The 12457-nt window shown below is 41.9% G+C and overlaps 1 protein-coding gene across 2 annotated transcripts in view; it reads right to left on the reverse strand.

Annotated features, from left to right (window-relative positions):
• BABAM2 (BRISC and BRCA1 A complex member 2) overlaps positions 1–12457 on the reverse strand; it is an 896806-nt gene that overhangs the window by 250992 nt on the left and 633357 nt on the right. The gene's annotated exons all lie outside the window — the stretch shown is intronic.

A 12457-nucleotide genomic window follows, 5' to 3' on the forward strand; every position in this document is an offset into this window, starting at 1 on the left:
GCCTTATTATTACCAAAAAGCAACGCCAAAGCCATATATGTCTGCTATTTCTGAACAAAGGGGATCCCAGAGAAGCATTTACAACCATTTATGCCATAATTGCACAAGATGTTTGTAAATAAATTCAGCGAGAATCCTAAAGTTTGTGAAAAAAATTGTGAAAAAGTCAACAATTTTTTTTATTTGATCGCATTTGGCGGTGAAATGGTGGCATGAAATATACTAAAATGGGCCTAGATCAATACTTTGGAATGTCTTCTAAATAAAAATATATACTTGTCAAGGGATATTCAGGGATTCCTGAAAGATATCAATGTTCCAATGTAACTAGCGCTAATTTTGAAAAAAAGGGGTTTGGAAATAGCAAAGTGCTACTTGTATTTTTTGCCCTATAACTTGCAAAAAAAAAAAAAAGAACATGTAAACATTGGGTATTTCTAAACTCAGGACAAAATTTAGAAACTATTTAGAATGGGTGTTTTTTGGTGGTTGTAGATATGTAACAGATTTTGGGGGTCAAAGTTAGAAAAAGTGTGTTTTTTCCATTTTTTCCTCATATTTTGTATTTTTTTTATAGTAAATTATAAGATATGATGAAAATAATAGTATCTTTAGAAAGTCCATTTAATGGCGAGAAAAACGGTATATAATATGTGTGGGTACAGTAAATGAGTAAGAGGAAAATTACAGCTAAACACAAACACTGCAGAAATTTAAAAATAGCCATTGTCATTAAGGGTAAGAAAATTGAAAAATGGTCCGGTCATTAAGGGGTTAAACAAACTAGCAATGAGACTAGCAAACTTGGAAGTACTTTTCAAAATTAATTTACAAGCAATATAAAAAAACGTTACTGTGCCTTTAAGAAGCACAGAAAAACTGACACAGTTGAAATAACAATGACCAAAATAGTTATAGCAACCAAATTTTCACAGTAAATGTATTAAGTTAGCAAAGGATTGCACCCACCAGCAAATGGATGATTAACCCCTTAGTACCCAAAAACGGATAACAATTATATAATTAACGTTTTTTTTACAGTCAAATACACTGTCACAGGACTGCTGTGCCTGATTACCTCCCTCAAAATGGATTTTGAAGACCCCTGAGCTCTCTAGAGACGATCTGGATCATGGAGGATGAAGTAGACAGATTGTGACTGAATTTTTACTGCGCAAAAAAGCGCTAAAATAGGCCCCTCCCACTCATATTACAACAGTGGGGAAGCTCAGAAACTGTTTCTATGCAGAAAACAAAAATGGCCATGTGGTAAAAATCATGCCCTAATAAGTTTTATCACCAAGTACCTCACAAAAACGATTAACAAGCCAGTAAACGTTTTAAACATACATTTGAAAGTTATGTATTATTATTAATAAGCCTGCTACCAGTCGTTTTTACTGCAGTTAAGGCTCATACATTATTTCAGTATTAACAGTATTTTCAGAGTCAATTCCATTCCTTAGAAAAATACATTCAGTGTACACACACACACACATCAGCCTGATACCAGTCGCTATCACTGCATTTAAGGCTGAACTTACTTTACAATGGTATCAGCAGTATTTTCTCAGTCAATTCCATTCCTCAGAAAATAAATTACTGCACATACCTCATTTGTTGCAGGGGAGCCCTGCATGCTATTCCCCTTCTCTGAAGTTACCTCACTCCTCAGATGAGAAACAGCCAGTGGATCTTAGTTACGTCTGCTAAGACCATAGAAAAAAACCCAGGCAGATTCTTCTTCTAATGCTGCCTGAGAATAAACAGCACACTCCGGTGCCATTTAAAAATAACAAACTTTTGATTGTAGAAATAAACATTCTCTTGCAGTTTCCTGTTAGGAAGAGATATATTCCATAAGTAATGGATGACCCGTGGACTGACTACACTTAACAGGAGAAAAAGGTATCCTTAACTGCTACACCTGCGAAAATTTACTCGAAAATTTTTCTCAAAGTAAGTAACATCATAAAAATGCTCAGGCTTACAAAACTTCCAAGAGTTGACAATGACAGGGGTAACGATGTCGTCCAAATAGCTAAAACCTCTTAACAGTACAGGAGGTGTGCAAGCATATATCTGAAAGCAATGACTTTGGCATCTGATGAAGACATTATACTGACCAGTGAACGTCAGAGTTACCTGTGTTGTCCAAGGGCTAACAGTACACGAGGTGTGTGAGAATAAATCTGAAGGAAATCACTTCAGCATCAGATGAAAGAATTATACTGTCCAGATCTGAAAATTTCACCCTGAAAAACTACCGGCGAATCCTCCTCACCAGAATCAGGAGAAGAGCTACCTGAGTAGCAGAATATGGAGCAGAAACCATTCTATCTGAATATTGCAATGTCCTCTTGCATTTTCCCTGTAGATAAGGAAAACAGACAAAACCGCAGAGTGAACCTGAGCTGCAATTCTGTAAGCAAATATACTCCTCCAGGAGATTGAGAGGAATCGCAGGGCACTGCATGTGACGTCAAAGAGGCTTGGGACATGAAAGGAGAAAACTGTGGCATTGCCTGAACAGTATCATCCTGGGAGACATAAGGCTCATAAGGCAATATCTATCTGTTGCTACACATACAGCACAGAAAAAAATAAAAATAAAAATAGGCGAGAGGCTCCAATAAGAAGAAACTATTATGTAAATATTTATTCTAAATAGGAGGGACAGATGTACAGAACAACAATCTGTTCTTCCAAAAATATGAACCTAGGAAAGGTTTTTTTTTTGTAAAAACGAAATTCAGTTTCCCTGAGCAATGATAAATCAAACAACTCTGTTTATTAACCCCTTAATGACCACAGCACTTTTCCATTTTCTGTCCGTTTGGGACCAAGGCTATTTTTACATTTTTGCGGTGTTTGTGTTTAGCTGTAATTTTCCTCTTACTCATTTACCGTACCCCCACATATTATATACCGTTTTTCTCGCCATTAAATGGACTTTCTAAAGATACCATTATTTTCATCATATCTTATAATTTACTATAAAAAAATATAAAATATGAGGAAAAATTGAAAAAAAATACACTTTTTCTAACTTTGACCCCCAAAATCTGTTACACATCTACAACCACCAAAAAACACCCATGCTAAATAGTTTCTAAATTTTGTCCTGAGTTTAGAAATACCCAATGTTTACATGTTCTTTACTTTTTTTGCAAGTTATAGGGCAATAAATACAAATAGCACTTTGCTATTTCCAAACCATTTTTTTTTTCAAAATTAGCGCTAGTTACATTAGAACACTAATATCTTTCAAGAATCTCTGAATATCTATTGACATATATATATTTTTTTTTAGTAGACATCCCAAAGTATTGATCTAGGCCCATTTTTGTATATTTCATGCCACCATTTCACCGCCAAATGCGATCAAATAAAAAAAATTGTTCACTTTTTCACAAATTTTTTCACAAACTTTAGGTTTCTCACTGAAATTATTTACAAACAGCTTGTGCAATTATGGCACAAATGGTTGTAAATTGTTCTCTGGGATCCCCTTTGTTCAGAAATAGCAGACTTATATGGCTTTGGTGTTGCTTTTTGGTAATTAGAATGCCACTAAATGCCACTGCGCACCACACGTGTATTATGCCCAGCAGTGAAGGGGTTAATTAGGGAGCATGTAGGGAGCTTTTTGGGGTAATTTTAGCTTTAGTGTAGTGTAGTAGACAACCCCAAGTATTGATCTAGGCCCATTTTGGTATATTTCATGCCACCATTTCACCGCCAAATGCGATCAAATTAAAAAAAACGTAACATTTTTCACAATTTTAGGTTTCTCACTGAAATCATTTACAAACAGCTTGTGCAGTTATGGCACAAATGGTTGTAAATGCTTCTCTGGGATCCCCTTTGTTCAGAAATAGCAGACATATATGGCTTTGGCGTTGCTTTTTGGTATTTAGAAGGCCGCTAAATGCCGCTGCGCATCATACGTGTATTATAGCTAGCAGTGAAGGGGTTAATTAGGTAGCTTGTAGGGAGCTTGCAGGGTTAATATCACATTTAGAGTAGAGCTCAGCCTCCCACCTGAAACATCAGACCCCCTGATCCCTCCCAAACAGCTCTCTTCCCTCCCCCACCCCACAATTGTCCCCGCCATCTTAAGTACTGGCAGAAAGTCTGCCAGTACTAAAATAAAAGCTATATTTGTTTTTTTTGTGTGTTTTTAAAAAGGCATATTTACATATGCTGCTGTGTACTATCCCCCCTTATCCCCTAACCTCACTGATCCCCCCCAAACAGCTCTATAACCCTCCCACTCTAACTTAATCTGCGCCATCTTGGGTACTGGCAGCTGTCTGCCAGTACCCAGTTTAGAAGAAAAACATGCTTTTTTTAAATTTGTACTAATTTTTTCTGTAGTGTAGCTTCCCCCCACACCAAACCAACCCCCACCCCTCCACGATCTCTTTTTGTGCTTTTGCACAAACAAGATTTGGGTATTTTTTATTAAATATATTTGCCGTAGTGTAGCGGTTCCCACCCGCTCCCGCCCGTGCACGCGCCCGCCCGCCACCCTCCGTGCACGCGCGCGCGCCCCCTAACGTTCCCGCCCCCGATCCCGCCCCCCTTGACTTCACGGCACCCACCGATGGCCGCCCACCCGCCTCCCAAGCCGGCTCCCACCCACCAACGATACCGGCCATCGATGTCCGGTGCAGAGAGGGCCACAGAGTGGCTCTCTCTGCACCGGAAGGCCATGTAAGGTTATTGCAGGATGCCTCCATATCGAGGCATCACTGCAATAACCGGAAAGCAGCTGGAAGCGATCAGGATCGCTTCCAGCTGCTTTCCACACAGAGGACGTGCAGGGTACGTCCTCAGGCATTAACTGCCTTTTTTTTGAGGACGTACCCTGCACGTCCTCGGTCATTAAGGGGTTAACCAAGTCAGTATTAATAAAAAACGTTGCTAGAGACCGTATTTATTTAAAGATTGTGAATGTTTAAACACATCTTGTCATTTCAGCCGCTTTGCATCGCCGGCCTGCAAAAATTCAGTTTTAAACTTTTGCCTCCGTCTAGAGGCGATTCTACAGACATCACACCCTGAAATATAAATTCATTACATAGCAGCCTATAACGCCGCTCCGCTCTCAGGGTTCATATCTAGAGCCGTAGAGCGAGACGGAAAAACAGCATACTCCAAAAATGGCGCCGCTCCACTTCACCAAGGAGGAGGCGGAGCCACAGCGCATGGGGTAGATGGCGCTTTGAATTGCGCTTGTTCAACTGTTAAAGAAAAAAACACCCCTCAGGTCTATGTTTTCCAACAAAATAAACATACCGGTCATTGAGCTGAAACCGCTTACACTTAAACAGCGGGAGAACAGACATATTAGTCCCGTAAACTCGTCAGAGAGACTAAAGGAATATGTAACAATAAAATTCCTAAAGTGTCTTAGCCCCATAGGAATGTTGCCTAGAGAAGTGTGCTCTCCTGAATAGCAACCAGCCCAATAAAACACACCTTAATTTTAAAAACAATGAGCCCTCAATAGAGGGTTAACTCCTTCCTGATTTGAAGGAGATTAGCCCATAGTCTCCATAACATATGTCAGATAGTGCCTGCTCTCTGCCGTAAAACACCCTTACCTCTGAAGGATTTTGTGTACCAAATGAATAGCAGGGGGCCTTAAACCCTTCAGTGCCAGCCTTCTAGCCCCAGAAGAACAAAAAGGCACTTACCTGCATTCTAGTTGTCTGGCAGTCAAACGACTCACAAAGTTTGAGAGGATGCCGCTCCTCACAGAGACCTGTGTAAAAAGAAAGACAGAGTAAGCTTACTCAGGCTTTCTATACCAGGGCAGCAACATGTTAGGAAAACGCAGCAAAGCACCCTTTACAAGTTCCTAACTGCTTTAAAGCCGCCACAGCCCTGCTGAAGAGACTAACGTGGAATTCAACTAGACCCAAATTGTGGTGGAAGGCCAGAGCAATCTTGCCCAGACTTCAAAATAAAAAAATCTTGATAGAAGAATCAAAATCAGGACACCTAATTACTTCACCTCCTCCTTGCACTAGAGGCAAAGAGAATGACTGGGAAATTGCGGGTAGGAAGTGATATTTATCAGCTTTGCTGTGGTGCTCTTTGCCTCCTCCTGCTCGCCAGGAGTGATATTCCCAACAGTAATTGATGATTCCGTGGACTCACAGTGTCATTAGAAAGAAAACATTTTACTTTCAACTCGTAATATGAGTAACCCGTTGAGCACAATTTGTGCTTCACTTGTAATCTAGCCCTTAGTCTGTAGTATCCCTACCTATACTTAAAGAATCTATACCTAGGTATCGGCTATTGACAAACTATGTAAACACAGCCAGTAGAATACATTACACTCCCAGTGGGAGGCGGAAGAGATAAAGCTATAAAATGTTCATTTTCAATTGTTCTTTTTAAGTATTGTACAGAGACAGATATAAAAAAACATAATTTATGTTTACCTGATAAATTTATTTCTCTTGAAGTGTGTTCAGTCCACGGGGCATCCATTACTTATGGGATATATTCTCCTTCCCAACAGGAAGTTGCAAGAGGATCACCCAAGCAGAGCTGCTATATAGCTCCTCCCCTCACATGTCATATCCAGTCATTTGACCGAAACAAGACGAGAAAGGAGAAACTATAAGGTGCAGTGGTGACTGGAGTTATAATTTTAAAATTTAGAACCTGCCTCAAAAAAAGACAGGGCGGGCCGTGGACTGAACACACTACAAGAGAAATAAATTTATCAGGTAAGCATAATTTTTTTTTTCTCTTGTTAAGTGTGTTCAGTCCACGGTCATCCATTACTTATGGGATACCAATACCAAAGCTAAGTACACGGATGATGGGAGGGACAAGGCAGGAACATTAAACAGAAGGAACCACTGCCTGTAGAACCTTTCTCCCAAAACCAGCCTCCGAAGAAGCGAAAGTGTCAAATTTGGAAAATTTGGAAAAAGTATGAAGTGAAGACCAAGTTGCAGCCTTGCAAATCTGTTCAACAGAGGCCTCATTCTTAAAGGCCCAGGTGGAAGCCACAGCTCTAGTGGAATGAGCTGTAATTCTTTCAGGAAGCTGCTGTCCAGCAGTCTCATAGGCTAAACGTATTATGCTACGAAGCCAAAAAGAGAGAGAGGTAGCCGAAGCCTTTTGACCCCTCATCTGTCCAGAGTAAACGACAAACAGAGAAGAAGTTTGTCGAAAATCTTTAGTTGCCTGTAAGTAGAAATTCAGAGCACGGACCACGTCTAGATTATGCAAAAGACGTTCCTTCTTTGAAGAAGGATTAGGACATAACGATGGAACAACAATCTCTTGATTGATATTCCTGTTAGAAACAACCTTAGGTAAAAACCCAGGTTAAGTACGCAGAACTACCTTGTCTGAATGAAAGATCAGATAAGGAGAATCACAATGTAAGGCAGATAACTCAGAGACTCTTCGAGCCGAGGAAATAGCCATCAAAAACAAAACTTTCCAAGATAAAAGCTTAATATCAATGGAATGAAGGGGTTCAAACGGAACACCCTGAAGAACTTTAAGAACCAAGTTTAAGCTCCACGGAGGAGCAACAGCTTTAAACACAGGTTTAATTCTAGCCAAAGCATGACAAAAGGCCTGGACGTCTGGATGCTCTGCCAGACGTTTGTGTAAAAGAATAGACAGAGCTGAAATCTGTCCCTTTAGCGAACTAGCGGATAAACCCTTTTCTAAACCCTCTTGTAGAAAAGCCAATATCCTAGGAATCCTAACCTTACTCCATGAGTAACTCTTGGATTCGCACTAGTATAAATATTTACGCCATATCTTATGGTAAATTTTTCTTGTCACAGGTTTCCGAGCCTGTATTAAAGTATCAATAACCGAATCCGAAAACCCACGCTTTGATAGAATCAAGCGTTCAATTTCCAGGCAGTCAGCCTCAGAGAAATTAGGTTTGGATGGTTGAAAGGACCCTGAATTAGAAGGTCCTGCCTCAGAGGAAGAGACCATGGTGGACAGGACGACATGTCCACTAGGTCTGCATACCAGGTCCTGCGTGGCCACGCAGGCGCTATCAGAATTACCGAAGCCCTCTCCTGTTTGATCCTGGCAATCAGCCGAGGTAGCAACGGAAAAGGTGGAAACACATAAGCTATGTTGAAAACCCAAGGGGCTGCTAATGCATCTACCAGCACCGCTCCCGGGTCCCTGGACCTGGATCCGTAACAAGGAAGCTTCGCGTTCTGGCGAGATGCCATGAGATCCAGATCCGGTTTGCCCCAACGACTAATCAGTTGAGCAAATACCTCCGGGTGAAGTTCCCACTCTCCCGGATGAAAAGTCCGCCTCCCAGTTATCTACGCCTGGGATGTGAATCGCTGACAGGTGGCAAGAGTGAGACTCTGCCCAGCGAATTATCTTCGAGACTTCCAACATCGCTAGGGAACTCCTGGTTCCCCCTTGATGATTGATGTAAGCCACAGTCGTGATATTGTCCGACTGAAATCTGATGAACCTCAGCTTTGCTAACTGAGGCCAAGCCAGAAGAGCATTGAATATTGCTCTTAATTCTAGAATGTTTATTAGGAGGAGTTTCTCCTCCTGAGTCCACAATCCCTGAGCCTTCAGGGAATTCCAGACTGCTCCCCAGCCTAGAAGGCTGGCATCCGTTGTTACAATCATCCAATCTGGCCTGCGAAAGGTCATTCCTTTGGACAGATGAACCGGTGACAACCACCAGAGAAGCGAATCCCTGGTCCAGATTTAGCAAAGGGGACAGATCTGAGTAATCCCCGTTCCATTGACTGAGCATGCATAGTTGCAGCGGTCTGAGATGCAGGCGCGCAAATGGCACTATGTCCATTGCCGCTACCATTAAGCCGATTACCTCCATGCACTGAGCTACCGATGGGCTTGGAATGGAATGAAGGACACGGCAAGCATTGAGAATCTTTGATAACCTGGACTCCGTCAGGTAAATCTTCATCTCTACAGAATCTATAAGAGTCCCTAGAAAAGGAACCCGTGTGAGTGGTAACAGAGAACTCTTTTCCACGTTCACTTTCCACCCATGCGACCTCAAAAATGCTAGAACTATCTCTGTATGAGACTTTGCATTCTGAAAATTTGACGCTTGTATCAGAATGTCGTCTAGGTACGGAGCCACCGCTATGCCTCGTGGTCTTAGTACCGCCAGAAGTGAGCCCAGAACCTTCGTAAAAATTCTCGGGGCCGTGGCTAACCCGAAGGGAAGAGCCACAAACTGGTAATGCCTGTCTAGAAAGGCAAACCTTAGGTACCGATAATGATCTTTGTGAATCGGTATATGAAGGTAAGCATCCTTTAAGTCCACCGTGGTCATATATTGACCCTCTTGGATCATGGGTAGGATGGTTCGAATGGTTTCCATCTTGAACGATGGTACCCTTAGGAATTTGTTTAAGATCTTTAAGTCCAAGATTGGTCTGAAGGTTCCCTCTTTTTTGGGAACCACAAATAGATTTGAGTAAAATCCTTGTCCCTGTTCCGATCGCGGAACTGAGTGGATCACCCCCATGATTAAGAGGTCTTGTACACATTGTAGAAATGCCTCTCTCTTTACTAGGTTTGTCGATAACCTCGAAAGATGGAACCTCCCTTGTGGAGGAGAGGATTTGAAATCCAGAAGGTATCCCTGAGATATAATCTTTAACGTCCAGGGATCCTGCACATCTCTTGCCCAAGCCTGGGCAAAAAAAGAAAGTCTGACCCCCACTAAATCCGTCTCTGGATAGGGGGCCCTGACTTCATGCTGTCTTAGGGGCGGGAGTAGGCTTTCTGGCCTGCTTGCCCTTATTCCATGACTGGTTGCCTTTCCAACCTTGTCTGTAACGAGCAGTAGTTCCTTCCTGTTTTGTAGCGGAGGAAGTCGATGCTGCTCCTGCCTTGAAGTTACGAAAGGCACGAAAATTAGACTGTTTGGCCTTTGGTTTGGCCCTGTCCTGAGGAAGGGCGTGGCCCTTACCTCCCGTAATGTCAGCAATAATTTCCTTCAAGCCGGGCCCGAATAAGGTCTGCCCTTTGAAAGGAATGTTAAGTAGTTTAGACTTGGAAGTTACATCCGCTGACCAGGATTTAAGCCAGAGCGCTCTGCGCGCCTGTATGGCGAATCCGGAATTTTTAGCCGTAAGTTTGGTTAGATGTACTACGGCATCTGAAACAAACGCATTAGCCTGCTTAAGGGTTCTAACTTTGCTCAAGGTCTCCTCCAACGGCTCTGTGCGAATCGCCTCTTCCAGAGACTCAAACCAGAATGCCGCTGCAGCCGTGACAGGCGCAATGCATGCAAGAGGCTGCAATATAAAACCCTGTTGAACAAACATGTTCTTAAGATAACCCTCTAATTTTTTATCCATTGGATCTGAGAAAGCACAGCTATCCTCCACCGGGATAGTGGTACACTTGGCTAACGTAGAAACTGCTCCCTCCACCTTAGGGACCGTCTGCCATAAGTCTCGTGTGGTGGCGTCTATAGGGAACATTTTTCTAAATATCGGGGGAGGGGAAAAAGGCACACCGGGTCTATCCCACTCCTTACTGATAATTTCTGTAAGTCTTTTTGGTATAGGAAAAACGTCAGTACACACCAGTACCGCATAGTATCTATCCAACCTACACAATTTCTCTGGAATTGCCACCGTGTCGCAATCATTCAGAGCCGCTAATACCTCCCCTAGTAACACACGGAGGTTCTCAATCTTAAATTTAAAATTTGAAATTTCTGAATCCGGTCTCCCCGAATCAGAACCGTCACCGACAGAATGAAGCTCACCGTCCTCATGTTCTGCAAGTTGTGACGCAGTATCAGACATGGCTCTCGTGTCATCAGCGCGCTCTGTCCTTAACCCAGAGCTATCGCGTTTGCCCCTTAATTCGGGCATATTATATAATACTTCTTTCATAACATTAGCCATATCATGTAAAGTGATTTGTAAGGGCCTAGATGTACTAGGTGTCTCAATCCTACGCATCTCCCGAGCGGGAGATGCAGGTACTGACACGTGAGGAGAGTTAGGCGGCATAACTTCCCCCTCGTTGTCTGGTGATAGCTTCTTTATCGGTACAGATTGACTTTTATTCAAAGCAATATCAATACAATTGGTACAGATCGTTCTATTGGGCTCCACATTGGCTTTTGAACATGATGAACAAACAGTTTCCTCTGAATCAGACATGTTAAAACAGACTTAGCAATGAAAATAACAAGCTTGGAAATCACTTTCAATAAGTTTTACAAGCAATATAAAAAACGCTGCAGCGCTTCAAAAATACAGATATAATTAAACAATTCTCAACAAGAAGTGTACTATTAGCAGAGGATTGCACCCATTAGCAAAAGGATGATTAACCCCTCGATACCCAAAACGGATAAAACAGATATCAATTAAGATTTAACGCTTTTAATCACAGTCAGCACACTGTCACAGATCTGCTGTGACTGATTACCTCCCTCACAAATGAAATTTGCAGACCCCTGAGCTCTCTAGAGACGTCCTGGATCAAGGAGGAAGAAGCAGAAAGACTGTGCAATAATTTTAACTGCGCAATAAGGCGCTAAAACAAGGGCCCTCCCACTCCAATCACAACAGTGGGAGCCCTGATATAACGGTTTCCATGCAGAAAAATATGTTAGCCATGTGGAAAAAATCATGCCCAAAGCGATTTATCACCAAAGTACCTCACAAAAAAACGAATAACATGCCAGTAAACGTTTTATTAAAAAAAAAAACATTTTTCAATGTCATGCAAAGCTATCACTAAGCCTGCTACCAGTCGCTACCACTGCAGAGAAGGCTTAAGTATTATTTCAGTGTTAACAGTATTTTCTCAGTCAAATTCTAGTCCCTAGAATATAACTCGACTGCGCATACATTTATCAGCCTGATACCAGTTGCTACTACTGCATTTAAGGCTGTACTTACATCATACGGTAACAGTAGTATTTTTTTAGTCAATTCCATTCCCAGAAAATAAAGTACCACACATACCTCATTTGCGGAGGACCCCACATGCTATTCCCAGTCTGAAGTTACCCCACTCCTCAGAATGTCGAGAACAGCCAGTGGATCTTAGTTACGCCTGCTAAGATCATAGATAAAAAACGCAGGCAGTTTCTTCTTCCAAATACTGCCTGAGATAGAAAAACAGCCCACTCCGGTGCCATTTAAAATAACAAACTTTTGATTGAAGAATAGTTAATAGTTAAGTAAAAACTCCAGCTCCTCTCGCGACCTCCTTCTTTGTTGAGGGTTGCAAGAGAATGACTGGGTATGACATGTGAGGGGAGGAGCTATATAGCAGCTCTGCTTGGGTGATCCTCTTGCAACTTCCTGTTGGGAAGGAGAATATATCCCATAAGTAATGGATGACCCGTGGACTGAACACACTTAACAAGAGAAAGGAAGCATTTGAGTGATAACTAGATCTGATCTGT

The sequence above is a fragment of the Bombina bombina genome, chromosome 4 (assembly GCF_027579735.1).
Source record: "Bombina bombina isolate aBomBom1 chromosome 4, aBomBom1.pri, whole genome shotgun sequence".
NCBI classification, from domain to species: domain Eukaryota; kingdom Metazoa; phylum Chordata; class Amphibia; order Anura; family Bombinatoridae; genus Bombina; species Bombina bombina.